The 27,443-nt window shown below is 47.7% G+C and overlaps 1 protein-coding gene across 1 annotated transcript in view; it reads left to right on the top strand.

The window, feature by feature from the left end:
• Nucleotides 1-27,443, top strand: part of ACKR3 (atypical chemokine receptor 3) — a 32,919-nt gene continuing 5,476 nt past the window's right edge. The window contains exons 1-2 of the mRNA XM_031063817.1: nucleotides 1-59; nucleotides 12,110-12,224. The gene's annotated coding sequence lies outside the window, so the exon portion shown is untranslated. The remainder of the gene's footprint in view (nucleotides 60-12,109; nucleotides 12,225-27,443) is intronic.

Here is a 27,443-nt window from a genome sequence, read left to right on the forward strand (position 1 = left end):
GGACTTTTCCGCTGCAGTGGAGCTGAAGAAGCTCACGGATGAGACAGAGCCTTTTCCAGGTAATCTCTTGCCTTAGAAATCTTGGAGACCTCCCTGGAAAACACCCGAGGGGGGAAAAAAAAACATCTCTAAGGCTAAACCTCTGTGTCACCTCACACTCAACAGCTTTGGTTTGTCAGCTGATTCCCATTCAGGTCAAAGCTCTTTCTCCCCTTCTGTGGCAGCATCACGGGGCCTCACAGTGGGCACAAAGGGACGTGAGGTGCCTCAGGAGCCACGCTGGGAAGGCTGTGAAGGGAATGGGATTTTGGGTGTTGTGAGGATGGGGAGGAAAAAGTCTCTTCTGGCTTCTTCCCCGTGCTATATGTGTTTTCCCTGCCTTTGTGTATTATTGTGTATTCTTTTGTCTGGCTTTCCATATGCAACGTGCCTGGGTCTCCGTGCTCCGGGGCGGGTGCTCAATGTGGTGCACAGATGGTGCTCCCAGAAATCCCGTTATTTGCTAATGGGATTTTGTGCTAAGCGTTTCCACTCTTCTTTTGAAAAGTCTGCGTGTTTGTGTCAATATGCCCAGACCCCCATCTTGCAGAGACACCCTCTCCCATGCAGCTGAGAACACCACTTTATTTCTTTATTTGCCTGGCTTTTTAATCCCTGGGAAGGATGTCAGGACAGCTTCTGTGGGAGGCAAAGGTTGCAGGACCCAGGCAGCTCTGAGACCACCTTGCACACTGAAGGAAGGTCAGGATAATTGGGGTTGGATGGGACCTCTGGAAATTCTCCAGTCCAACCCCCTGGAGCAGTGACACAGGAACACATCCAGGTGTGTTTGGATGTCTCCAGAGAATGAGACTCCACCACCACCCTGGGCAGCTGTGCCAGGTGTCACAACCCTGCCAGGTGGCCTGGCCAGGCCGATTGGGGCACTCCAATGTGCACTTGTCACCTAGCTGGTGGCCCTGCCCTTGCATTTTGCACTGAGATGTACTTATCTATTCAGCAGCTTCCCCCGGGGTCCTGCAAGATTTCAGTAATGCAGTGTTCAGCTATTATGCAGCTATTCCCAGCTATTATGCAGCAATTCCCCTCTGTGCCCTCCATTCTCCAAGCAGTGCTCAAAATCAGGATATAAATAGCAAAAGCCAGGAATATGTTGCTTTTGTTACCAGAGGCCTTTCAGAATAGGTTAGATGTGTGCCTGACGGGGATAATACAGTGCTAACTCTTCCAACGTGGCACAGAGCTGGACTAGGTGACCCCCTGAGGTCTCTGCCAGCCCTCATTTTTCCATCACTGCGTGACATCCCCTGCTAGTGGGTAAGTGGAGCTTTGTTTTGCATCACACTGGCTGGAGCGAGGTCAGGGCTGTGTGTCAGGAAGTTCCCTGTCTGTCTGCACACCCCTGCATGCCTCATCCTGCACAAGGCTCTTCTCCTGGACGCTTCTCAGGCTCCTCAGCCACGGGAAGGTGAGTCAGAGCAAGGCAGAGGTTCTTCTGGAGCTGGCCAAGGGCTCCAGGTGGTTCCTCTGGAGCTGAGCTTAACCAGAAGGATCTCATCAGAGGCCAGTTCACAAAGCCTGGGCAGCCCAAGGCAGGAAAGCTGCCAAGGACTGTTCCTGTTGTGGTACAGGGCCACTGAGATGGTCAGTTTGGGATTGTGGCCAGGCAAAGAGAACCAGCTGTGGGATGTTGCTGTGTGCACATTGACCCTTAGAGCCCCACTGTGCTTCTGTGAGCATCCAGGGCTGTGCTGTCCTCCAGAAGGGGGTCTGACACTCAGGAAACCCTCATCTTCAGCTCTGGGCCTGTGCCAGATTCCAGCTCTGGGCTGGGGAGCTGTGCTAACAAAGTAGGACTTGTGGTCACCTCCACAGCACCTGGATCTGTCTCCAAGTTTTGTTGGGACCATCGCTGCACCTTTTGAGCGTCTGGCTTGCACGGTGTCAGTTCATCTGTAGTGACTGTGACTGCTCTGTCCAAAATTTAGGAGCTATGGGGGACTGTGGAGTGCAGCCCTCTGTGTCTCAGGGCCCTCCTCATCAGCAGAGTTTGGGAAATAACATTTTTTAGGTCTGCAAAAGATGGCAGGGAACCGGCACAGACACTTCTCTTCAGCAATGCCCCGCTGTGATCCAATGTGTCTGCAGGGAAAACAGCTCTTCAGAGGTGTTGGCTTTCCATGCCCATCAAGAAATACCTCTTTGCCTCGTGTTTTTGCAGCCTCTCAGCCTCGCTGATTTTATCACCCTTCTGATAAGGGTGATTAGATCTGATTTGTTTGAATTACAGCTCGGCTGCTTTCAGCTCTCACAGACACAACACGGTGCTGCGCGGGGTTGGAGCAGGGAAGTGAGGAGGGGAAAGCCTTTCTCTCCCCTCTGATAATAGTTAGCAGATGTGATACCATTGCCAGGTCAAGGATCTGAAATCACCCAGCAGCAGGAAAAACGCCGTGCTTGGCTGGCACTTGAAAGCCGTGCAGGGAAGGATGTGGCAAAGGCTGAACCATCCCGTGCTCGGCAGCACCTCGCAGCGCTGCTCTGCAAGGTCTCACAAGCTGCGGGATTTTTAAGCAGTCCTGGATTGGTGGTTTGGCCCCAGGAGCGTTTGGAATACACCATTAGTGATGTCTTGTTAAAAATCAAGGCTGCCCATGGCTCGTTTATTGCTTGGAAGCTGTGAGCAGTCAGTGTGTCAGTGTGTCTTGTTTTTCTGGAGGTGTAATGCCCCATTTTTCCCCCTTTTTAGAGGCTCCTGGGCTACTAGAAAGACTTTTCCCCCTGAACTAGGTTTTGTGCAAAGTTGGTGCCCTGCTGTGAGCCACACCATGATGCACACAATATTAAAACTTGGCTTTCTGTGTTATCAAGAGCATTTTTTTCCCCTAAAGCCTAAAGTAGCTTTCTAGGGTAGTTCAAAAAATCTGGGACAGGTCAGACAGATGACTGTGCCCTTGTGGCTTTGTCCTTTGATCTAGGGGCTGAAAATCTGAAAGAAGACATGTGATTCAGCTGTGGGTTTGGTGCTGGTTTGGGCTCTGGGAGGAGCCTGACTTCTGCCTGCAGGTGCATCTTTTCTGCAGGGCCTGGCTAGGAGCATCCCTGGCTCTTGCAATCTCCTCTCCCCAGCGACTGAAATCCTCGTGGCAGAGCCTTGTGGGACTGCTCTTTAAAAAAAGGCTGTGCCCTAACTTTGGCTAGTTTCAGTGAGAGCAACATGCTTTAAAAGCCATTCCTGGGCTCCTAACAGCCCTTGGAAAAAGTGCTTCCCAGGTTTCTGGCTCAAGGGGTGGTCATCAGATAGTTAGTGGTCACTCCTAGCACGAGGGCAGAGAGCTGCAGGAGTTTTAAGGAGACAGATGGGTGTGCTTACAGCCTGCCAGCAAAGAACAAAATATCTGGGAACACTGGCATGAGGCTTGAGGAGTTGTTTTTGGGAAAAGGTGAGTGAGCTGCATCTTTAAGGACTCCCATGGGGAGAATGTGGCAGCTTCACCTTAGCATGGAGGTATGTGTTGGGAAGGAAAAGCTCAGCCTGGGCTGTCTTTTCCTTGCTGCAGTGGGAGGTGGTTATGTGATCTACTGGTGGTCTCATGGCAAAAGTCCTGTCCTATTCTCTTTCCTCTGCTTACTTTTCCTTTTCTCTGCTCCCCTCACCTCCAGCAAGGTGTGCTCTAGGTCAGCCTTAGGGTGAGAGAAGGGAAGTTCATGTATTCAACTTAATGAGTGGTTTCAGTGCCTGCAGCATGAATGCAGAGCTGGGGGGGACACAAGTGTGCATAGGTGTGTCGGGAGACACTAGACATAAACAGTATATATTGCACTCTAGTTTGCTTCTCTCTTATGCTGCTGGCACATTTGCTAGCCCTACAGGTGGCAAACCCTTCCAGGTGATGTCTGCCCATGGTGAGAGCCCCTTTGACCTCTCCTGCCACTGCTCTTTGCTGCCCAATGGCCACGGGAAGAAAATGAAAACTGCAACGCTTGCAGTGTGCCCACTCTCTCCCACCTCCCCCCTGCATCTCCTTCCCCAGCTGCTCTGACCAGGTCGCTCCCCAGCTTTGATTCTCTCCTCTTGCTGAAAGACCTCCCGTGGCTGCATTGTCTGGAGAGCTCTGGTGGAGGCTGCAGAGCTGTACTTCCACCTCAGCAGAGAACAGGCTCTCATTAGCAGCCCTCAGTGAGGCTGAGCGTCACTGCTGCCTTCAAAGGCACCGAGCCAGCTCCTGGCTCCCAGTGGGATGGAGCTCTGCTGAAGGCACCAGCAGGATCAAAACATCAGCTGGGAAGAGCAGAAGGGATGCAGGAATTGCTGCACGAGGCTGGAGCTGCTGTGGCTCCTGGGCATGCCAGGTGAGAGTGGTGATGGCACCGATGAAAGTGCAGCAGGCCCAGCTCTTGGGAGGGTTTCCATGCTGCTGCCAGCACTGACTGCTGGCTATCCTCAGATTCTCCACACCAGTGGCAGCTGCACCAGCTGCAGCTGGTTTTTTTTTTTCATTTTTTAAAATCTGTATTTTATATTTTTTTTCCACTGACATTCAGCTTGGTAAGCTACAAAGAGGTAAAAGCTGACCCTCAGTTGCCGTCCAGAGAAACCACACTGAGGCTCAGGAGCCAAAGCCCTCGTCCCCCTCCTGACCTCCTCCTCCCTGAACACCTCTGCCAGGCCCTCTGTCTCCTCCCCCAGAGCTGCACCTTGGTGGATGAGCTCCAGATGGTTGGGTGGAACCTTGCCAAGCACGGGGGGCTATCAGCAGTGCTGGGGATGACTGCAGGCTTCCTGCTGGGAAGTACGTGGAGATCTGTTGGCTTCTTACTTTAGGCCCCTAAAAAAATGCACTCTCCCAACTACTTTTGGCTTTCCCTTTAACCTAATGAGTTCTTCTCCCTTTTCCAAAAAGTCTGAGGCCAGTCAGTCCTGAAGTCTCCACAGCACCTCTTTGTCTGATTCCCGTTGTCTGGAAGCGTATCTGAGGAGTGCGGTGGGGTGGAGGTAGGTTGGACATGGGCCATCCTTTGGCTCCTGCCACGAGTGCATAAACTTTTATCTTTTCAATGTTACCATTAAGGGGAGTTAAAAAAAAAAAGAAAGAAAAGGAAAGGAAACTAAACCACAAACAACTGCATTAAAATAATAATCAGAGCCTCATGAAAGCGCACAAAACCCCAGCAAACCCTCTGTGCTTTGAAACTTGAATCTTATCTCCCCCTGTCAAGGTTAATTGTTGCTGGGTTCAAACCATGGACAAGCTTTCATTAAGGCTGGAGATGGGAGCCATGGGTGTGTTGGAGCAGAGTTGAATTTGGTCCAGTGTGTTAAGGAGGGAGTCACATCTGCAGCTACACAATTTCATTAGAGTCGTTGGATTTAAGTCTGATCTTTAATGTTCCTGGGCTGTCTTCTCCCAGGGTTATAACCTGTGGAGCTCTTTTGAAGGTGGTCACTTAATTTCTGTCCATATAACTTTATTTCTTTCCATATCACATTGAAGACCAGAGTACTGCAGTGTGATCAGATCTGGAGAGCTCAGGAAGAACTGATAAATGTTCCTTTATATAAAGACATTTCTAGTTTATGTGGTGGGGAGCAAATAGTCTGTCCTGGGAAGCAAATCCTCCTCATTTCTCAATCAACCTACCAAGAGCCAGACACTGCTGGTTTTCTCTTTTTTTTTGGCTATTGCAGCCCAACCTGAGTGTTCAGGATCCCAGCTCTTCTGGCTGTGGTTGCTGCTCCTGCAGCTCATGTTCTTCCAAAGGGATGCTTGGAGGAAATGGGCTTCTAAGAGCATTATCAACGAGAAAAATACATCACAGCATTAAAAATACACTAATGAAAAAGGCAAAATGAGTGTTGGAAACAGTTTTATACCTCCTTGAACTATAAAATATAAAGATGCATCAATATAATGACAGTCTCTCCCTACCCTCCACAGAGTCATGGCTGGATTAATTTGGGAGACAGTTTTTCATATGCAGATATGTTGGGATTATGGTTCTGCTTGGGTAAATTAAAGAAACTTCAATGCCTCAGTTTGGTCAACCTTGAAAGGGTTGTCTTCACCTCTACTCTGTTTCCTGGGATGCTCGAGCAAAAACGAGGCTGAGGAGATATTGGATGAAAATAAAATGAATTTATTTTCTCACTTTTAGCCATTTTTATGAGGTGGGTTAGGGAGTGGCTTGTGCCACTGCTGGAATATTTCCTGGTGTTTTTGTTAGAACCAGCAATAGGGAAAACAAGCTTGTTTTGGAAACAACACTGGTATGTTTTTGTTGTGGGTTTTGTTTTCAATTTTCATGACTTTTATCAGAACTTTGCAAATTTCTAATACCAAGTAAAATTAATTCATTCCTCTCCAAGCTCCTTTCTCCCAGCTGCACAGTAACTTTGCAAAACATCTCCTAAAGTGGTGGTGATTTTCCAGGGCTGAGCCTTGGGTGCTTTCTGGGTTCTCCTGGTGTAAAGCAGGGCAGCTCTGGGATGTGCAGCCACTGGGTGCCAATGCCTTGAAGGAGCTGTGTCCCAAAAAGAGCCCAAAGAGCTGCAGGATTGGCTGGGCAGGATTGCTCCTGGGCTGTTTTGACACAAGGAGCCCTCAGACACGGCTATCGGGATGTGGCCAGCCGTGACGTGACATGATTGCTTAGCATTCCATCCCCACCTTTCCCCCAGCCCGCTCCTTTCCTGTGGCTTGTTTTCATTTCCTTGCTAATTCAAGCATGTCTGATGTTAGCAGGAGGAATTTTTGTGTGGTGCAGAGGTCAGGGAGAGCTGACTGGGACTGGATTTTCCAGGTGACGTTCATGTGTAGAGGTGGGGGAGCAGGACAACAGAAAGGTCACGGAGATGGCAGCAGGGAATTGCTGTTGTGCTTGCTGGGGAAGCCTGGGAAGGGGAATGCAGTGGTGGAAATGAGGTTAAAACACTTGTAAATGGGTTCAGTCCGTGGGGATTTGTGTTACTTTCTGCTGTGGGAGACACAGGAGTGCCTGCTCCCTCTCTGTGGTCACCAGCCCCTGGCACTGTGTGCCCTCACATGCCATCCTTGGTCACCACAGAAGTGCTGGTGATAAGCAGGTGTCCCTGGCTGGCATGTGGGAAGGAGAATCTGCTTTCCTTGGGAATGCTTTCCCCAAAAACTGCTGCAGCCCTTCTGTGGGGCTCAGCCCGTTCGCTGTTGCTGTGGCTGACAGAAACCAGACCCCTCACTTTGGTGTGGACTCTATCCACCAGCAACCAGCTGGTGCTGGTATTTGATATCAGCTGGGAAAATCATCAGAAAGCTTTGGTTGTTGTTTTCCCCTTTTTTTAAGATTTCCATCACCTTCTCAGCCTTGCTCCTTGCTCTGTGCTTGGTCTGTGTGGCTCCATGCGCCCCCAGCAGGGACCCACACAGTGCCAAGCTGTAGGGACATCCCTGATGTGTCTCACTTTGGGCAGCCTGAACTTGGCAGCACTTCTATCAAACTGGAGAAAAAGCTCTGGGACAGGCATTTTTTTTCCCCAGTCAAATGCATTTCCATGCCTGAGAGTGGGTACATGTACAATTTATTAAAAGCAATCCTTAGAAAGCTACAAGCTGTAGCTTTTAAATTTCTTGTGTGTTTATTTTTATTTAAAAAAAAAATCCCATGTTTTCTTCATTAATGGATGGTATTTACTTTAAGTACAGCAGAAATCTGATGTTGAGCTTCAAACTAAGTAAATCTCCATTTATTAAAAGCCTAAGTGCCTCCGTTTCCAGATTTTTTCACGGTACATTTAGGCTGCATGTTGGGGACCCAAGGCTGAGCAGCCTGAGCTCTGATCCAGCAGGAAGGGATCTAGCAGTGGGTTTGATTTTTGGGCTGCATTAAAGGCTGGTGCCATGCAGGGGTGTGAAAAGCCTTTCATGTGGCCACAGGAGGACTCTTCAGAGGCCAGCCTGTGTGGAGGAAACCTGGGAGCAAGGCAAAGACAGGGATCCAGCCTGTTAGAGGCACCAGATAAGGTTTCATTCCTCAGGGCTGGTTCCTGTGCTCTAAAGCAAACAAAGCCTTGGGTTTGACTTTGCTCACTTGGTTTTGCCTTTTCTGGAAATGTGCTGCTTTATCAAGAAGTGCTGGAAGCCTGCGAAATCTTGGTTTGCAAGAGGACACTTGAGCAATTTTTGAGAGATTTCTGTGTCAAATCCAGTCAGGCCCTCTTACCACCAGTGTCTCCAGTTTATTCCCAGTCTGAGTGGTGCAGTTGGAAGGAGAGGTGGCACTCACACCAGTTGTGCTTCCTAAGCTTTGTGTCCAGCTCTGTGTCATCAGGTGCCTTCCAGGCACCATCATTAGCAGATAATTGTCCCCTTCTGCAATCAGGTGAAGCCTTTGGACTTGCCTTTGATTTTGTCCAGTGTCAAATGGGTACTGAAAGGCTTTCCCTCCTTTGCAGAGGTGCTTAATTCCAAAGGATCTCAAGATGAGATAGGTTAATAGCAACAGTGAAAATCTGTGCCCTTAGCACCTGGAGCTGGCTTAAGGTGGGTGCCCTATTTTTAGAAGAGAGGAAAGCAATTTCTCCCCACTGGCACAGGCTCTGTCAGGCCCTTTTTGCATTATTCTAGTGCTGGTATTGTATTAACAGAACTGGAAATAAGGAAGCCAAGAGTTAGTCCAGCAAGGGGTGAAACCACCCCAACCAAAAGCTCCAGAAGGAGTTGACATCTCCCTGCCCCTTCCAGTGTTCAAAATGTCCACAGGACTTCTGTGTGCTGGGGGAAGAATATGTTAGGGAATGGGCAGATGCCACAGGTGATGGTCCTGAGGAGCTCTGCCCTCACCTTTCCTCCCTGCAGCCATCTTCCCCTCCTGGAATCATCAGGCCTGTTCCTAAATAAATCACATTAAATTCCACACCTCCTTCCCAGGCAAAACCACCCCGGAGTGATAGGCATTAGCATAAGCAAAGCTAATTCCCTAACTTATCTCCAGCGTGCCGTATAATTGATTTCATCAAATAAAATCTGCCTAATAAAGCTCTGGAAGGGAAGGCAAAGCTACAACTTAATTGTAGTTCAGCCAAGAATCAATTCCTCATCTTCTAGCTTGTTTTCTGGCAATTCCTGTGTGTTGGTGAGGGCCAGGAAAAAATTTGACATTTTACAAATATTTCTATCCCCTGGATCACTGACATTTTATATCCAGACTGAAAATGAAAGGAAATTTTGCAGATTGGATCAGCCACAGTAAGGAAATATCTATGTCAAAATGTCCAGCAATAAAGAGCTTTATTTCTCCATAAAGCTAAATATGAATTTTATCTGTAAATTTGTATTTTAGTTCATCCTGTTGCTTCCCATGAACACAGAGTTAAAGGAAAAAAGGGATCAAGACTAACTTGTTTTATGATGTCTTCATTTCAGAGACACAATAAAAACGTGAAGCACAATAAGAAGTTACAGGCTCAGTCCTTGTTTGCTGAGTGAAGATGTTTAGAAAATATTTTGGTTAAAACATCTGCAGTGAAATCCTGCAGTCATTCACACTGAAAGATATTCAGCTTTTATTTGTTTTCAGTGTGGAATTAAGTGTCATTTCCAGGAGGAAAAAAAAAAAGGAAGGATTGGACCACATTTATCCAATTTATTTTCTGGAATGCCTGGGTAGCTGGAGAGTGATGGATGGTCTGGGTGAGCAGGTGCTGCATAGGCAAAAATTGCCAGTGAAAATAAATGTTATAGGAGTCCAGCCCAGCCAAAATGCAAGATGTAGGGGTTTTTCTCAAGATGGAACTGTTTCCCTCTTGGGAATAGCTTGGATTCTCTGGGAATAGCTTGGATCTCTCCAGTGGGAATGTCAGCTGCAACTTTTGAAATCTTCAGTTCTTCACCTTGTCTCAATTTGTTGCTGCTTTTCATGAGCAGAGAAAATGCAGGAGACGTTTTGGCCGTGTAAGAAGCCTTAAGCTCTTCAGAGGAAGATGCTAAGGGAAGTGGTGAAGTGACAACTCCTGTCCCCTCTCCTTAATCCTGTCAGCCTTGGGATTTCAACGTGGGCTGCTGAGACGAGAGCATCACCTTGATTTGGAGCTCCAGTCCAGGTGGGCTGAACATGCCAGATGCAGCAGCCTGGCTTCAGCAGGGATTCGTTAAAGCAATCATAACATGGCAGGCTTTTAATTCTGGGGATGCCCCACGTGTGTCTTGAAGCTGAGAGGCTGCAGAGATCAGGGAGGGTTGGGAATGGATGGAGGAGGAAAAAGGAGTTGTGCTGTCCAGAGCCTTCCACACAGAGCTGGCCTTCACCAGAGATACCTCTCCTTGCTTTCTCTGTTTGCACAGCTGGGTTTGAAGCACGCTCTTGCAGCACACACATTCAGAACAAATATTATCCCTATCCATCCTCCCCTGGTATTCCTTGTGTGCAGGACCTGCAGCTTGCAGCCTGTGCCTTGAATCCTGCAGGACGCCGGAGCCACCCTGAGAAGCATGGCCTTGAAACACACCCTGGTGCCAGGCCAGGCACCAGGACACTAGGAACGAGGGCTGGAAGGTGCCTTCAGGCAGGCTGAGCATCCTGAGAGAGGTTTCAGTCTGCAGGGAGGAGCAGCGAGGTGTGACAGGTCTGCCTTTGTGCAGCTCATTACGCTCCCCTCGCTGATTTCTGAACAGAGTCCTGGCGCTGAGACAGACCAGGTTTGCTTTTACTAAAAACAGAGGGGTGGGTTTTTTTTATTTATCTTGTACCAAAGTATGTAACTTTAGATGGCCATCTCTGTGCCTGGTCACCTCTGAGATTTTAAAATTTTTTTTCCCACTGACATTCACCTTGATAAGCTACAAAGAGGTAAAAACTACAGTGGCTTGCTGTGTCTTGACTAGTGTCTCGCTTTGATAGAAATCCTCAGGGTAAAAAAAAACCACCTTGTGCAGCGAAAGCAAAGGCTGAAGTGGCTTTCATGAAGCAGGCTTAGTTCCCCTGGAGGACTGACATGCCCATTTTTGAGGCCTAATTGCATGAAGTCTCCTGTGATAATTTCTTAGACAGCGATGAAAAGCAGCTGGAGCCAGCCCCTGGCATTGAGGGGTACGAGCCCAGCGGGTCGGAGCCGTGTCTTGATAGGGCAACAAAGAGATCCAAAGCCTTGGACAACAGTGATCCTGTCGGATGTGCTTAGAGCCTTTCTTCATCCATTGCTGACACAGATCCCCAGGGGTGACCAATATGAAAATGTGCCTCTGGAAGGTGTGTTTCCTGTGCAATTTGGGACGATGTTGTGAAGATAAAGGAGTGCTTTTGTAGCAAGTGATGGTGGGTTTGGAGCGGAGGCAGTGTTTGTAAAAGCCCTCAGTCTGACACGGGGCTGATGACATCAGCCTGGCCACACAGGGAGATGGCAAGGACCCATCAGCAGCACCTGCCTGTGTGTGGAGGGACCACAAACCAGGCTCCCTGCAGCAGGAACCTGAAGGTTTTGTGTTCCTGGCTGCCCCTCTTCACTCCATATTTCAGGATCAGGCGAGGCTGTGCTGGCTCCCTGTGTGTTATCCCCTTCCTTGCTTTCCCGGTGATCCAGTGTCCCAGCCTCAGGCTCAGCTCATAGCAGTGTGTGGGGTATTGATTTCTGTTCCACAGAACGATAGCCTTCAAAGGATGGCTGGGCATAATGAGCTGGGCAGCTGCCAATAGCTCCGTGTCACCAGCAGCTCGTGACTCTCCGTGTGTCAAAGCTTTGCTGCCCCTCAGTACTTCAGATGGCTTTGTGTCTGTAAGAGCAGGCACAATGTCTCAGCTTCTTGGGGTGCGCCTACATCTTCTGAACCCTTTTTGAAGCTATTTCTGCATTTGATTTGGCAGCCTAAAGCCCACAGAAGGGAAGAACATAGGTTTGGAGGCATGCAACCCCTACGTTTAACTTGGACATCAGAGCCCCCTCATAAACCCTAAGGAACAAGCAGTTTTGAAAGCCCTCTGCAGTATTGATTTATCATTTTCTGCAGCATCAGCATCACTTTGAAGAACAAGGGGCTTTGTAATGTAGTTGTACATTTTTCCTAAAAGAATCTTAAGTGCCTCATAGGAGTGCATGATTGCTCAAGATGCTTCATAATTTATTCCTTCTCACATTTTTCAGCTGTGCAGCAAAACACTGGTGAATATCCAGGAATGAGGGTCCTTACAGATGGCATTGACATGTACCAGGCTCACATGAAAACCCTCACATCACCTGCAGGAAGGAGAAAAAAAAGGTAGGAATGAGCCTCAGAATTTCCTGAACTCATGTGGAGGGTTTGAAACACCTAAAAGGTGTTTTAGACATGGTAATTTTGCTTCTTGAATCCTGTTCACTCTCAGCAGTGTTGTTTCTGTTTAAGTACTTGGTAGGCTGGATGTTGAGCTGGTAGCATCATGTCCTAAAGGATTCCAAAAGCAGCTGTCCCAAAGTGTGAAGTTCCACTTGGAGCTCAGGGAAGACCTCAATGACCAAACGTATGCAAGGGATTACAAGCCCCACTTGCCTCTTGCTGGTGAGAGCAGGCTTATGTCATCCCAGATACTTTTTGAGAGTAAATAAATGGCTTTGTTTTCCATTATTTGAGAGAAGCCCAACAGGAAATTTGCTCTGTTGACTTCAATGACCTCGAAAACACTCGTAGCCATTTAATCTGGCTCATTCAAGTTCTGTGTGGATTTGTTATAGGGATGTAAATGCTGGTTGAAATCTTACAAAGATAAGTTTTCCTTGAGTGGGAAGGCCAAGAGACTGCAGCTCAGTGAGTAAACAGAGAGGAATAGTTATTTCTGGCTCCACGTTGCGATTTCTAGCTCACTGCTCCTTCAGGCTGAATGCCAGCAAATCTTTGAAGGTAAGGCAGGGCGTGGGGGTCCTCTGACAAAACAAGCCTTGAGGTGTTGAGATAGCATCAGCATACCCCTGTCTGCTTAAATTAGCTGAGGCAGAGCTAACAGTGGTTGTATGACTCAGGGTATGAAGTAAACACCAGTCACTGCTGAATGTTGATCTCTGGAGCACAGGAATTGTTCATGGCGTGTTGACCTGCCCTGAACTCCTGAGATTGCCCAGGAGTTACTGATGGTTACAGCCCAAACACAGTGAGCAGCACCTTTTGCTCTGTGCAAACACACTGTGAGACCAATGCTGAGTGCCAGGGACTGCCCTAAATCCATCTTTGGTTTGCTCTGACTTCCCAGCATGGCCAGGGCCCGAGGAGCTGTTCTGGAGGGACTGGTCGTGGGCACCAGATGTTTGCCCTACCATGGCTGGCCATCCCTGCTACCCAAACACCTGTCTGTGCTAATAAATACTTCATGCCAAGTCCTGAAGGATGAGCCAAAATGTCTTGATAGCCTGGGAAAGCCCCAAAAGTGTGTGTAATGTCTGTTTTGCAAGAGCAATCATCATGTGTGGGCCTCTTGCTCAACAGCAGTGAAGGTCTTGCAGAACAGTTTGGGAGTGCCTTTTGCCCTCTCCTTCATCCATCTGGCCATCCATAGCTTGTTGGGGGATCCAGAGGATTTAGAGGGACTGGCAGAGGTGGCAGCTGGCCTGGTGGCAATCCTGCTGTCCCCTGGTTGCCTGTAATAACCCATAAATTACCCTGCCTCGCTCCTGGAGGCAGCGGTGGGCGTGTGCTGATTACAGCGCTGGGCTTGACTCGTCATTGCAGCTTGGTTCAAAACCAAATGTATCCTTTTCTTTTTCGTGTCAAGAGCATGATTAAGTCCTCCTGTTTCTGTGCAAGAGCCTGGAGCAGCTGCCTCCATTCTCCTCTGGCTGGACTGTGTTTCTCAGGATACAGGAGGGATGCCAAGGAAGCAATGTCTCTCCTGGGAGAGGGTTGGATGAATCATGTTAAGGGAACTCCAGCAGAAAGTTTCACCCACAAAGGGTGGGGAACAGCAGCTGATCTAGACCAAACGATGACTTAACCTTGAAAATTAAGATGTTGTTCCTTCAATTTTTATCCTGCTGGAAAACTGAAAATATTTCCATGACGATATGTCCATGAAATTCAACTTTTTTTTTCTCGGCAGAAAACCTTTCTTCTGCCCAAAGCCTGCCTGTTGGAACACTCCCCAGCAGCTCTACTGGTGGGCTGGGAGTTTTCCAGGACTAGCCTGAAGTTTCAATCAAGGAGTTGTTTGGGGGTTTTTGGTTTGTTTATTTGTTTGCTTTTAAGGCAGCCAAGCAAAACAACTGCTGGCAAGAACCTTAGTACCTGATTCATCCCTATAAAATTCTCTGCAAAGTGAGAAGGCATTTGCTTTTCAAACTGAATTTCCTCTGCTACTCCAAGCAAGAGTTAATAAAGGACTTAGAGGTGTTTGTTTCATTTTGGGTGCCTAATCAGTTCTCAATTTGTTTCAGATGAGCCATGTTAAATTTATCCCATGACCCTATAATTACAACCTGTCTTTCCATCCCTTAAATAGCCACTCTGTCTTTTCAAGCATCATTTTGGTTCACCTTCCTGGCATCCAGTTTTAAGTAAATATTTTAAGCTCTGAGGAGTGTGGCTCTCTGCTTTCCGCTCTCCTGGCTTCCTTGAGGACAGCAAGGACTCCACAAATTTCCACTGATGGGCTTCAGATCAGCTCCAGATTTCTTTTATAGTGGAGAACAACTTTTTTGGCTGTTTAGAGAATGGAAAGCAGCCTCAGGGAACCTCCTTTTTCTCTTTGACAGTGGAAAACCAGCACTTTTTTAATTATGTGTGCCTTGGTGCAGCTGAAAGGTGCTGGAGCAAGCCCTGGAAAGGGAAGGTCCTGCAGAAAGAGGAGAGGATGGGCCCATCCTTCCTGGAAAGGGTGGAGCAGGGTGGCCTCTGGCTCTTCAGGACGTCATGGAACCACCCATCAGATCCTGGGGATGACTTCACCCTGGCTTAAGGATGGAACACCACCAAGGAATGACATTTCACTTGGATTTTTAAAGTTCTAGGCACAGCTTCTGCTCCAGGTCTGGTTGGTAACTGAGTTCATAATTTTGGCTTTCACTGCTTGGCCACAAACAGTGAAATGGGACTATCCATGAGGCAGCACTGGAGCTTTTCCCACCTCCTCCTCCTCCTTAGAGCCTTCCCTTTCCTGCATTTCTTGTGCTCCTTCAGCCTTTATTGCACTGGCCAGGAAAGATGGATTTGAAATAGCCACAGCTTTGCTTTGAAGACTGCTGCATTGAAAAGAGTTGCTTAACTCCCTCAATGTCAAGCTTATGATATTAAAATCAATAATTCTCCCTCTTTTCCAGCTGGTTTTAGTGGTGTGAGCTGTGCACAAAGGACTCTCATGCTGTGGCTGCAGTGCACTTGGCACCTGAGCAGGGAAGGGGCAGGTCATGGATAAGGACTGGGCAGGTCTTCTCCTTGCTGGGACCTCTCCTGGTGGCTGGAAAATCTCCAGGTTGGTTTTGCTCATGTTTTTGCTGTTCTAAGTGGAACTGACTTATATAAAGGAGTGTTAAGATGGTCCTGCAAACACAGAGGGGTTGAGAAGTTCAGCTACTGTGATGATGAGTATTTTCTGGGAAGGAAAGCTATGTCCATTAAAAAATATTCAAGTTTCCACGTGCATAATGCCTAGACTTGCCTCAGCAGAGCAAATTCTTCTCAGGTGAGAAGTGATTTTACAAGGACATTTTGGACAAGGAGGAATGGCTTCCCACTGCCAGAGGGCAGGGTTAGATGGGATATTGGGATGGAATTGTTCCCTGTGAGGGTGGGCAGGCCCTGGCACAGGGTGCCCAGAGCAGCTGTGGCTGCCCCCAGATCCCTGGAAGTGTCCAAGGCCAGGTTGGACAGGGCTTGGAGCAGCCTGGGACAGTGGAAGGTGTCCCTGACATGGCAGGGGTGGAAGGGGATGGGCTTTAAGGTCCCTTCCAACCATTCCATGATTGTCCCAGAGCTCTCCAAGATGAGCAGTGGCAACCACCTGCAGAACCCCTGTGCAGAGACTGATCTGTGCCCTTCCTGTGTCTGAAGGAGAGACAGGTAAAGCCCTCCCCAGCACTGGTTTCCTCGAGATGGCATTGCCTGCCTGTGAATATTCATGTGCAGCTTGTTTCTGCAGCAAAAGTGTGAGCAGGGCTGTGATGCTGCTAATTGCAAGTGAAAGTGTTAATTTTCACACAGTTGTAAAAGAAATCCCAATTTGTGAAGATTTTGCTTGAGTCAGGGGTGAAGTTCCTGTCACTTTTAGAAGGTGCAGATGGGAAATGCTGAGTTGGAATATTCAGCCCCTCTTAAAATACTTTATTCCATCAGAAAGATTCCCAGGCTCTCTCAGCATGTTACTTTGTCAAACTCACCTTTTTTTTTTTTTTTTTCCTGAGAGAGGCTGGAGTCTCGACTTATTATTCAACTTTCTATTGCAGCTTTGTTTAGTGGAGTTTATACATTCTTAGATCAAACATTATACAATCTGACCAGGAATCGTGCAATCACAGTGGGAGATGCGAGGAAACAGCATAATTTATTTTATAAACAAAGGCATCATCCACATTAAAGTACCGGTTGGTTAATAAAATGGGTTTTAATGCAATAAAAAAAATAAATATGCAGCTTTCCCTGAGCTGTGTTTAGAAATAGTTGCACTCAAATGAGGAATGTGGCGCTCATGTCTTCCCACAGAGGCTGCCTTCATCTCCTGAAAGCATCTCCTGAAACCCTGGCTGGTTTTGTCTGGGAAAGCTGCAGGGATTTGACCAGCTCCTCATTGTAAAATGCAGTGGATAATGAATGCCAGCAGAAGGACTAAACTCCATTTAATATTTATCCAGAGATGAACCAGCTGCTCTAGGTTGGAAATGTGTAAAGGCTTGTGCTAGGAGAGCTCTGAGGGACAGAAAAAGGTGATGTCCAAGCATCACTAGATGTTGTCATCACCCACAGCTTGTCCTGGAGGATGCATTCCTTAGATCCTTGTGGGATAGCTTTGCTGGTAAAGTTGGAACTTTGGGAAAATGGCCAAATTACTGTGCTTGATCTGCTGGCTGGGCAGAGGATCCTCCTGAGGGGTTGCTGGACAACCAGCCTCGTTGAGGAGCTGGAAAATGTGCTCAGTGGGGTTTGTGTTGTGGGCAAAGAGCTGGTGGATCAAGCTGCTGCTTGTGGAGCTGAGCCCTGGGAAGGAGGAGAGCTGGGGGGATGGCCACTTTTTCTGAGGATGTGGGTAGGGATCTGGGAATTATCAGCTGGATCAAAACTTGCTTTATCCAACAAACATTTTGACAGCTCCTGGAAGAGGAGAAAGGCTAACATCAGTGAAGGTAGTGGTACAGTGAGCCAGGAGAAGATTTCATCCTGGAGCTGCAGTGAGTTATTACAACCTGGACTGTAAACCAAAAGCTGCAGAGAGTTATTACACACACGTGCACACAATATAGCTCAGAGCCCGGCCACTGAGACCCTTCCTTGGGGATCCATATAAAATACCTCTCACAAAAGCTGCCCTGTGTGCAAGCAGAGGAACTCCTGCTAGTGACGTTAAAAATGGTGAGAAGAAAAAAAAAAATTTAAAATCCCACAACCTCTTTTTTTCACACACACCCAAGTGGTGTAACTCTTATCTGGCTGCCAGTCTGTTGGAGATACCAGCACAGCTAAGCAGCACACACCATATGGGACACTGAAATGCTGCCTGGGAAGCGCTTTTCAGTCGCTGCTCTGAGCTGTGCCAATGTAAAAAATGTCCCCTTTGTCGTGGTGGTGAATGCATCTTCTTGTTCCCCCTTTTGCCTGGATTTATGTTAAGCCTGGCTTTGAGCCCAGTTTGATCTGCTCACTTTATTGTATTGCAAACAGTAGTCAATGGCTCTTCAGCTCGAGATCGCCTGGATTTATTTTCAGGTCAAGTCAACTCTCCTTGACCCAAGTCTGAACCAAAATACATTCCCAGAAGATTCCCCCACAGGATATGGGATCCAGAGACAGAGTGACATTGTAATGAGTTCAAGGTTTCAGCTCAGCACAACAGAGCCCCTGTTGGTGCAGGGAAGGCACTGAGCAATCCTTATTTCAGCAGATTTTGTCACCCATCAGTCACTTCCCTCCACTGAGCAGTGTCACACCACGGAACCCCAGGATGGTTTGGATTGGAGGGGACCTTAAAGCTCATCTTGTTCCACCCCCAGGTCACTCCAAGCCCCAACACACTGCTGGTGTTTGTGGTCTGCAGGGAAGCCAGTCCTTATGGATGTGTTTGCATGGCTCTGACATGCCTGTGTGGAATTTGCTGTGCAGGCTTTAAACAACTGATGAGATGGTCTGCATTCTTTTATTATTTTTTATAAAGAAAAGTGGGATGTCTATTGGGGACTGCCTGGCACAGGGGCAGAACCAGCTGATACTGTGTCATGATGTGTAAAACACTGCTTTGAAGATTTGGGACAAAACCAGAATGAACTCATGGATTTAGCCTGGGTGATAAATCTTCCTTCAAAATAAGGCAGCCTTATGTTTGGTACAAAAGACTGTTTATTTCTTCTATGGAAAAAAAAAAAAAAAAGAAAAGAAATGGCCAAATCAGCTAGGATTAAGTTTCCAGGGGCCCTGGACAGAAGCTAAAGCCCACATTGCCTCCTTCTCATGCTCACATTGGATAATTGGAGTAGTTTAAAACCTCTCTGGCTTCCTATGGTTTTGGGCTATGAGCTGCTGCCTGTGTACCTTGAACCTAAAGCCATTGCTAAGGACCTCAGCAACAGAAATTAAATGTCCAAGTGTTTGGCTGGTATGAACTGCATGTTTCAACTAGGAGCCTGGCCCAGGTGTGGAAAAAATAGGGCTTTATTCCCGTTTTCCATCTCAAGGAGGTATTGAATCCACATGGCAAATACACAACCAAGGTCCAGCTGACTTAATGCTGCATTAAGAGTCTTTGTGGTTCGGGTGCACTGCCTTTGTTGTTCTGCCTGCTCGTGGTTAATGTTTCATCAGCCCTTTTTTACTTTATCTGCTCGTGTAATTACCTAGGAACAGCCCTGTGTGCACTTTGGTGATGCTTCAAATTTCACACCTCGTTGGGATGAATGCTGGGGAAGCTGTCAGTGTGAGAGCCAGGCAAAGGGAAGGTGGAGAGCTAGAAATCCTGCAGGAGCTTGTATGTGTGAGCTCTCCTGGGCAGAGTGGCCTGTGCAGTCTGAGTGATAAGCAAATCCCATCTTTTCTGATGGCTCAGGCTGGGTTATCTGTGCCTGAGCTGGCTGAGAGTGTGACGGGGTCAAACAGCCATCGATTGTTTTATGGCGCAAGAGCCGCTCTGTGGTCCCCACTATCTTGTGTGGGGAGCTTAAGCTGTGCTCTCCCCTTGTTCCTCTGGAATAAAACTCCCTTGGATGGCAAGGGGAAGGCCATGGGCACGAGCAGTTACTGTGCACTGAGTTGTGTGTCTGCTGAAAACCCTCCTGTAGCTGTTCCCTGAGGTGTTTTTCTACAATCCACAGGTTTCCCCTAAGAAAAAATACACTCCAGGAGACAGGCAGGGAGCAAAAAAGGGAGCAGGGATGCTCCTCTCTCAAAGCAACACAAAATTTGTGTGGCCAGGAGACAGGTGGGAAGCCAAAGGTGGAGTGTGACCATACCTGTGGAAAGGGGCCTGCAGCCAGCCCCACTTGCTGTGTGCAAGGTGTCTGCCAGGAAAGGTCTCTCCAGGGAGGAAGGGCTTTATCTGCCTCCATGTGATGCAATTTAGGCAGGAGACGGGGCTGGATCTGCAGCAGGAGCATCTGGCACGTGCCACTGGAGCCTCCTGGAGAATGGAGACCAGGCATGGAGGGAGCCTAGGCTGGGCAGCAGCTGGAGCAGGGCTTTCGAGAGCCCATGTTCTGCAGGTGGCTACTGAGTTCTGAAGTCCTGAGTGTGTGGCTGGACTGAGCCAGGAGAGCTTGGCAATTTCCACTTCTGCTGAGCCAGAATTTATCTAGAAGGAGATGACCAGACAGTTCCCAACCACCAAATGTCAGATGAAAGCAGCTGCAATGTCTTTGTCTTCTCACCTGTTTGCTGGTGGGCAAACAGTGACTGCTCACAGTAAAAAATTACCCTTTGTGTTCACTTACTTAACATTTTCAAGGAGTTGTGGCTAAATGGAGGTGACCTTCACTCTCAGCTCCCATGCACGGGCTCAGCTCCAAGAACTGCAGTCAAACCACGCTGACTTTCAGCAGCTGGGACTTGGGCCCTGCGTTTAATGTCCCTTCCTCGGTGCTCGTGCGCTCGGTTTTCCTTGCCAAGATTATATTTGCTTTCCTTCCTCAAGGACTGCTCGAAAAATCAGACTTTAAAACAATATGTCTTTTTTCCCCTGCAGAGAACAATATGATATGCCACTGTTGAATTAATATGTCCATGAGAAGTGAATATAATCTCCCCAGTAGATCCCCTTTCCAAAAGATTTACGATTTAATGAATTTTTTTATTTCTTACCGGCCTGTAACATTTAGCTGTTTTACACCTACAGGGCTCTTTCCCATGGAAGCAAGTGAAGGTGGGGGGGATCCCATCATCTTAATTCCAGCTCCTTGCTTTCTTCTCTCTGTCCCCAGCCTGCCACTTGCTGCTGATGCAGATTTCCATGGCATGGCTCCTGTCAAAACCCACCCTTGCCATGTTCACATCTCACTGCTATTCCGAGAGTGTGCTATGAGGACAGGAGAAGTTTTTGAATAATGTTTATGTAAAAATCAGTGTCTCTGAAAAAATCTTCTCTGCTGCCTGCTTAGCTGCTCCAGGCAGGATTTCTGGCTCAGGGTTTGATGTTATCCTCCTCATGGTCACATTCTGGCACGCTCTCAAATAAATGGCAGTAATGCCTCTGACAGCAGATTAAGAAGCAGCAAATAACATCCATTGGTAACACCTTTATTTAGTGGAAAGGGTAAGATGGAAATGAACTGTGAAGGGGAGACCCATGTTCTATAATTACTGGCTACACAGGTCATATTCCTAATTCCACCACCAATTGATTTCTCCTGAAAGCTCTCATTACATTGAAAATAGCAAATTGATTGCTCTGCCTGCACTTTCCTCAGCGGATCCTGCTGGAACTGTTGCAGTATTATTGCTTGGCTTTGGGAAAGCTTGCTGGGATTGACAGAAAATGCCCTGCCATGCAGGTGGACACGACCTTAAACCTTTCTCCTGCTGTGTCTCTCTCCTTCATCCCTGGGGCTGTCCAAGGAATGCTTGGATGTGACACTCAGTGTTCTGGGTGGCAAGGTGGGGATCAGTCACAGGTTGGACTCGATGATCTCGGAAGCATTTTCCAGCCTAAACAACTCCGTGATTCTGTCTTTGGGTGGACAAAGCCAGAGAATGGTTAAAAGCCTGGGTGGCCCAGCTGAAGAGGGCCACGTGAAGCACTGTGTGCTTTGAGCTGTCTCTCTGAATCAGAGCTGCTCACCATCACTTGTCAGGAGGCGAGAGCTGACGGCAGCGTCCCCGCGCCGGACAGGGCCTGGAAAACACAGATCCCTCCCAGCAGCTTTCACAAAGCTTCCAGCGTGTGCTGCCTCAAACCACAGATGCTGCAGGCCTGTGACAGCCCAAGAAGCTCAGCTTTATGCTGGAAAATCTTCCTCTTCAATGTGGTCCTTACTGTTGTGGTGCTGAAGCTGAAAATGCAGCCTTGGAGCTGCAGCAGAGATGGAAACGAGCCCCCAAGCAGCTTTTTGCGATAAAAATGTAATATCTCATGAACCTTTGAACTAACAGGTGGGTGCTGTGGAGGAGGAAGGGAAGTCCTGAGCTGTGATTTCTCTTTTATTGCTTGGTTTAGTGGTTTAGGGGAAGCAGGAGCCTTGCCCTAGAATGGGCTGTGGTTGCCCTGGCAGCCTCTCTGTGCATTTCTCTTCCTTCTTTCTCCACTTTTAAGAGGTCAGCTTCTTTCTGCCACAGTTTCTCTAGTGCTGCCTTTCCTACCCCCTAAGCAGCTTCCTCAGCTTGGGGGCACCTCTAGCTCACTCCATCCTTGTGCAGAGGAGGACTCTGGTTTCCTGGAGCTGCCTGTGAGCACATGAACTTCTCCTGCCTGGCAATGGGAGGCTGCTTCTCCCTGCTCTCTTCCCCCTGCCTTCCTCATCGTGCGTCTGTTCCAGACCGGACAGGATGGAGCCGGACAGGAGAACAGCCCTGGGGCTTCCCTGAGGCTGCTGCGGGCAGGGTTTGGCACTAAATGCCCTGATTGTTCCCTGCTGCTGCTGCTGCTGCTGCTGGGGGAAGTGAAGCTGGGCAGCATTGCTGGAAACGTGCCGCTCGTTTCCTTTCTGCTGCCGTTCTAGAGGTGACTCCTGACGCAGTCATCTCTTTATTCCTTTTGTTAGCACAGGGGCTTGTTCCTCCATCCACCCCTCCATCCATCCATCCATCCATCCATCCATCCATCCATCCATCCATCCATCCATCCATCCATCCATCCATCCATCATCCCAGCAATGCAGCGAGGAACACGACCAAGAGAGGACACAGGGCTGGCTGTCTTGGCAGAGAGAGGAAGCACAGGATGCTGGGTTTCCCCTTTGGACACTTCATGGATCACAGCCTGCCTTCCTCCAGGGCTGTGCTGGGTTTTGGTGTGGCTGGGTGGGTGTTTGAGCTCCTGGCACTGTTCTGTGTGTGTGTGTGAGGCTGCTCCCACCTCACTCCTGCTGCACGCAAACCCTCTCTTGTGCAACTGGAGAAATGTTTCCCCTTTGTCCCATTCCCATACTTGCTGTGCAATCAGAATGCTCCCCCACCCAACAGAATCTGCACTTTGCCTTCTTGGCCTTCTCTCTCATTCCCAAACCTGTGTCTTCCCAGCACACAAAGCTGCCAACTGGAGTTTTTTACTTTTTATTTTTAATTTCTCTGTTGATTTGAGTAGGCAGGGCTGGGTGTCAGCTTCCATCTGCCTCCCAGCTGGAAAGGGAAGCCTGAAGAGAAAGGGAGGGTGCTTTCAGCCTGTGTTCTCAAAGTCAATAAGGAAAAGCTGTGAGGACTCAGAGAAATTCAGGATTTTTTCTCTCCCCTACCCCATTAGTAAAAATTGTGCTTTTGGAGAAAAAAAACAACATATTGCTGTAGTTCAGACAGTTAAACAAAACATAAATGCAAACCAAAGCAGTTAAATAATGATCTGGCTTTCAGTGCTGCATTTTGCCCAACACTGACATGTTGCCACAGACTCCTCCATAACAGGGTGAAAACTGCAGAGCTTTGCTTTCCTAAATCATAAAATGGTTTGGGTTGGAAGGGACCTTAAAGCTCATCACATTCCACCCATGCCATGGACAGGGACACCTTCCATTATCCCAGGTTGCTCCAAGCCCTGTCCAGCCTGGCCTTGGACATTTCTAGGGATCCAGGGGCAGCCACCCTGTGCCAGGGCCTTCCCACCATCACAGGGAAGGATTTCTTCTATCTAACCCCACCCTCTGGAAGTGAGAAGTTATTTCCCCTTATCCAAAATCCTTCTTCAGCTCTCTTGGAACCCCTTCAGGTACTGGAAGGTGCTTTAAGGTCTCCCCAGAATATTCTGAACAATCCCAGTTCTCCCAGCCTGTCTCCTTTCAGTAAGTGATGGATCACCTGGACAACTGCATCTCCAAGGAGTTGCCGGGCACGGCAGCTGCAATCTGCCATCACATCTCTTGGATCACCTGCTTGGATTGGTGGCAGACACCAATTAATCATGGCAAGCAGGCAGCAGGCAGCAGCTCGACCTTTTTTTTATTTATCTGAGGTTCCCAGCTCTGCGTGCTCTGTTCTAGGCAGGTGGTTTTGCATCATGCAGATTTTTAATGCCCGAGCACCAAGCAAAATCCAGTTTTTGTAGCTAAAAGGGAATTGGCCCTGGCTCTCCTGTGAGGAACGTGCTCCTATAAAATGACACCTGAAAGGAGGAACTCAGAGAGGGCAGTGAGGGCTCTGCCCTGGGCAAAGTGCAGGACAGGGGAGGTTGCCTGTGACTCCTGGACTCGCAGCAGCTTTGTGGTTCCAGGTGCTGGCTGGTACTTTTGGAGAGCTGAGGAAGACTTTGCACTTTTTGATGTTATTTTCTGGCACACCAAGTAAAGCAAAACCACTCCACTTGCTTTTTTGGCCAAGTGATCAGAGTGCTGCTAGGGTGCCTTTAGTTTTGTTTTTGGTTTTTTGGTTGGTTTTTTTTTCCTCCCTAGGATTTTCAGAGCCTGATTCAGCCAAGTTCTTCAGTCCCTGCTTATTTTTAAACCTAATCCTGTCACTCTCTGACATCACTGTGCTTCAATCCCACCAACATCCATGGACTTGGGCAAGCACTCAGAATTCAAGCAGATGCTGAAACACTTTGCTCACCAACAGCTGTGAAGTTGGGAGGACCTCACCCAGGGTGAGCAGGGGTCAGGAAGGGAGATGAGACACTTTACATCCCACCCTTTCCATCCATGGGTGTTACATTCATATTTTCTAAAAAATCCCTTTGCTTAGGATTTTTCTCCTGGGAAGCTAAGAAGCTTCAGAGAAAAAGGTAAAAAATAATTATCTGATTTGTTTTTCCTGTGGTTTACTTTTTTAGAATGTGTTTTAAAATTGTTTACTAACAGGTGAGTATTTTATTGGCTTTTGCTGTGAGTCGTTTTTACTCATTGGCCAAGCTGTGTCAGAGCTCCAAAAAAAGTCAGGAGTTTTCATTATTAGCTTTTTAGCCTTCTGTGAGTATCCTTTCTGTATAGTTTAGTATTCTTTAATGTAATCTAGTATCATAAAATAATAAATTAGCCTTCTGAGAACATGGAATCAAATTCATCATCCCTTCCCGCCACGAGGGACCCCACAAATACAATACATGGGATGGTGGGAGACTCATCCCTCTGTTCTTGTTCCCTGGCACCCAAACCAGAAAGGAACCCAAAGCCCATCCAGTGCCACCCCTTGCCATGGGCAGGGACACCTTCCAATATCCCAGGCTGCTCCAAGCTCCATCCAAACTGGTCTGGAACACTTCCAGGAATGGGGCAGCCACAGCTTCTCTGTGCCAGGGCTTCATCACCCTTCGCAGGAAAGATTTTTTTCCCCAATATCCCATCTAAACCTGCTCTCAGTTTGAAGCCATTTCTCCTTGTCCTGTTAATTGCCTGTGGATGTAGGATTATGTGGTTTTTGGGACAGGTTCAAGGGCTGAAGTTGAGCCCTGTATCTTCCAAAAAGTCGTGGTTCAGAGGTGTCAGCTAAGCTGCATGTGCTGGCTGGGCAGTGGCTCAGCCCTGTTGAGGTGATTTAGGAGCTGTAGGTCGGTGTGGGCTCAGGGGGAGGGTTTGGGGGCTGAGCTCACCTGGAATTTTGGGAGCAGCCAGGTGGAGACCCCTGGGAGCTGTCAGTGCTGCTGGCAGGGCTGGGCAGGTGGATGGACATCAGTCCCAGCATTTCCCTGGGACACACAGCCTGACTGACCCCCCTTTCCCTCAGAATCAGTGTTGCTGCTTCTGATAAAGGCATGGGACTATTTTTGGGCTAGGAACCATTTATTGCCCAGATAAACATCAGTCTCAGAGGCTGTGAGATTGTAAAGGAGCAGCAGTCAACCACAGCTCAAGAGCAGTCACAAGTTTCTTCGTTACAGGGTAATGTATAACTTTCTAAACTAATAGACAGTTGTCACAGAGATTATTTTGGTTTTCTAAGCTATCACTTTTACTTATTTCTGCCGCACTGTGGATATTTTTATCTAATGGGATAGTATCACATGTACACAGATATGCTTCTATTAAAACTTGTAAACTCTTAGTTACTCTGTAAAATGACACCCCTACATTATAACCCTTCACCATTTTATCAATACGATTTCCTACATTATAAACCCTTCACCAGCTCATCAATGCAGTTTCCTACTCTATAAACCCTTCACCATCTTATCAATACAGTATCTTATTTAAGGCATGTTCTTCCTTACAACTATAGAAACATCAGTTTATGATTTTTCTGCTTAATGTCTGTGTATTGTATTTTCACATTAATCCAAGCTTCTTCTAAGGTTGCAGATCAAACTCTTCAGTGTCTGTGGAAGTTTCTATTTTTCTGATTCCCACACCTTGCAGGAGCCGTGCAAGGAAGGGGATTTTCACCTGGAGTCAGTGACTCCCTGGCTTCTTGCTGCTTTTCCTTGGTGTTAGTTTTTCTTGCCCTTGGGGAGGGAGCAGAGGTGAGATCTGCTGCCTCCCCTGGCCTTGTCTACCTCAATACTTTACTGTGGCAGGAAAAAACCAAATGGAAATAGAAAACAACCATAGACATGCTGTTTAATTTTCTTCCTGTCTTCCATATTTTTTCCTGCTTTTTCACCTTTTAAAATATTTTTTCTCTCCCTCCACTTTTTTATCTTCTTTCATCATCTTTTCCCCTCCCCTCTCTTCTTCTGTATTTTTATTTTTATCTTCCTTTTTCTCTTCTCTCCTTTTTTCTCTTTTCCCTCTTTCCCCACATTTTCTTTTTCTCTTTTTTCACCTTTTTTTTTTCACTTTGTCTCTCTAACCCCCCTTTTCCTGCTTTCTCTTTTCTCTACTTTTCTCTTTTTCCTTCTCTTATTTTTCTCTTTTTTCCATTTTTTTCTTTCCTCTCCTTTTCTCATTTCCCCTCTTTTTCTATTTTCTTCTTTCCCTCTCTTTTTCCTCTTTTTCTCTCCTTTTTCTCCTTTTTCTTTTTCCTCTTCTGTCACTTTCTCTCCTTTCCCCTATTTTTTCTCTTTTTCCTCTTTCTTTCCTTATTTCCCTCCCTCTAATTCTCTTTTCCTCCTTTTTCTTTTTCCTCTTTTCTTCTGCTTTTCCTCTCATTTTCCCTCTTCTCTCCTTTTTCCTCTCCTTTTTTTCCTCCCTCTGATTCTCTTTTTCTCCTTTTTCTTTTTCGTCTTCTCTCCTGCTTTTGCTCTCCTTTGCCCTCTTTTTTCCCCCTCTTTTTTCCTCTCTTCTCCTTTTTATGACCCTTTTTCTTCTCTCTTTCTCTATTTCTCTTTTTCCCTCCCTTTTTTCTCTCTATCGCTCTTTTTCTCTCCTTTTCTCTCCCTTTTTCTTCTCTATCGCTCTCTTTTTCTCTTCTTTTCTCTCCCTTTTCCCCCTCTCTCGCTCTCTTTTTCTCTCCCCTCCTTTTTGTGTCCCTTTTCCCCATCTCTTTCTCTCTCCTTTTTCTCTCCCTTTTCTCTCTCCATTTTTCTCTCCATTTTCCCTCTCTATTGCTCTCTTTTTCTCTCCTTTTCATTTTCCCTCTCTCCCCCGCTTTTCCCTCTCCCTTTCCCCCCTGTTTTCCCCTCCCTGCCGGTATCACCCCTCTCTACCCCGGCTGCCCGCACCCCTCGCTCCCGCTCCCGGAGACCCGGCCGGGGCCGCTCCGAGCCGGGGCTGGGCCGGGCTGATCTGGGGCCGATCTCGGGCTGGGCTGAGCGTATCTCTGGCGGTGCTGAACGCCTTTGGGGCCGAGCCGGGGCCGTGCCGATGGGGGCCG

This window comes from Geospiza fortis, unplaced genomic scaffold (genome assembly GCF_000277835.1).
Source record: "Geospiza fortis unplaced genomic scaffold, GeoFor_1.0 scaffold179, whole genome shotgun sequence".
In the NCBI taxonomy this organism is placed as follows: domain Eukaryota; kingdom Metazoa; phylum Chordata; class Aves; order Passeriformes; family Thraupidae; genus Geospiza; species Geospiza fortis.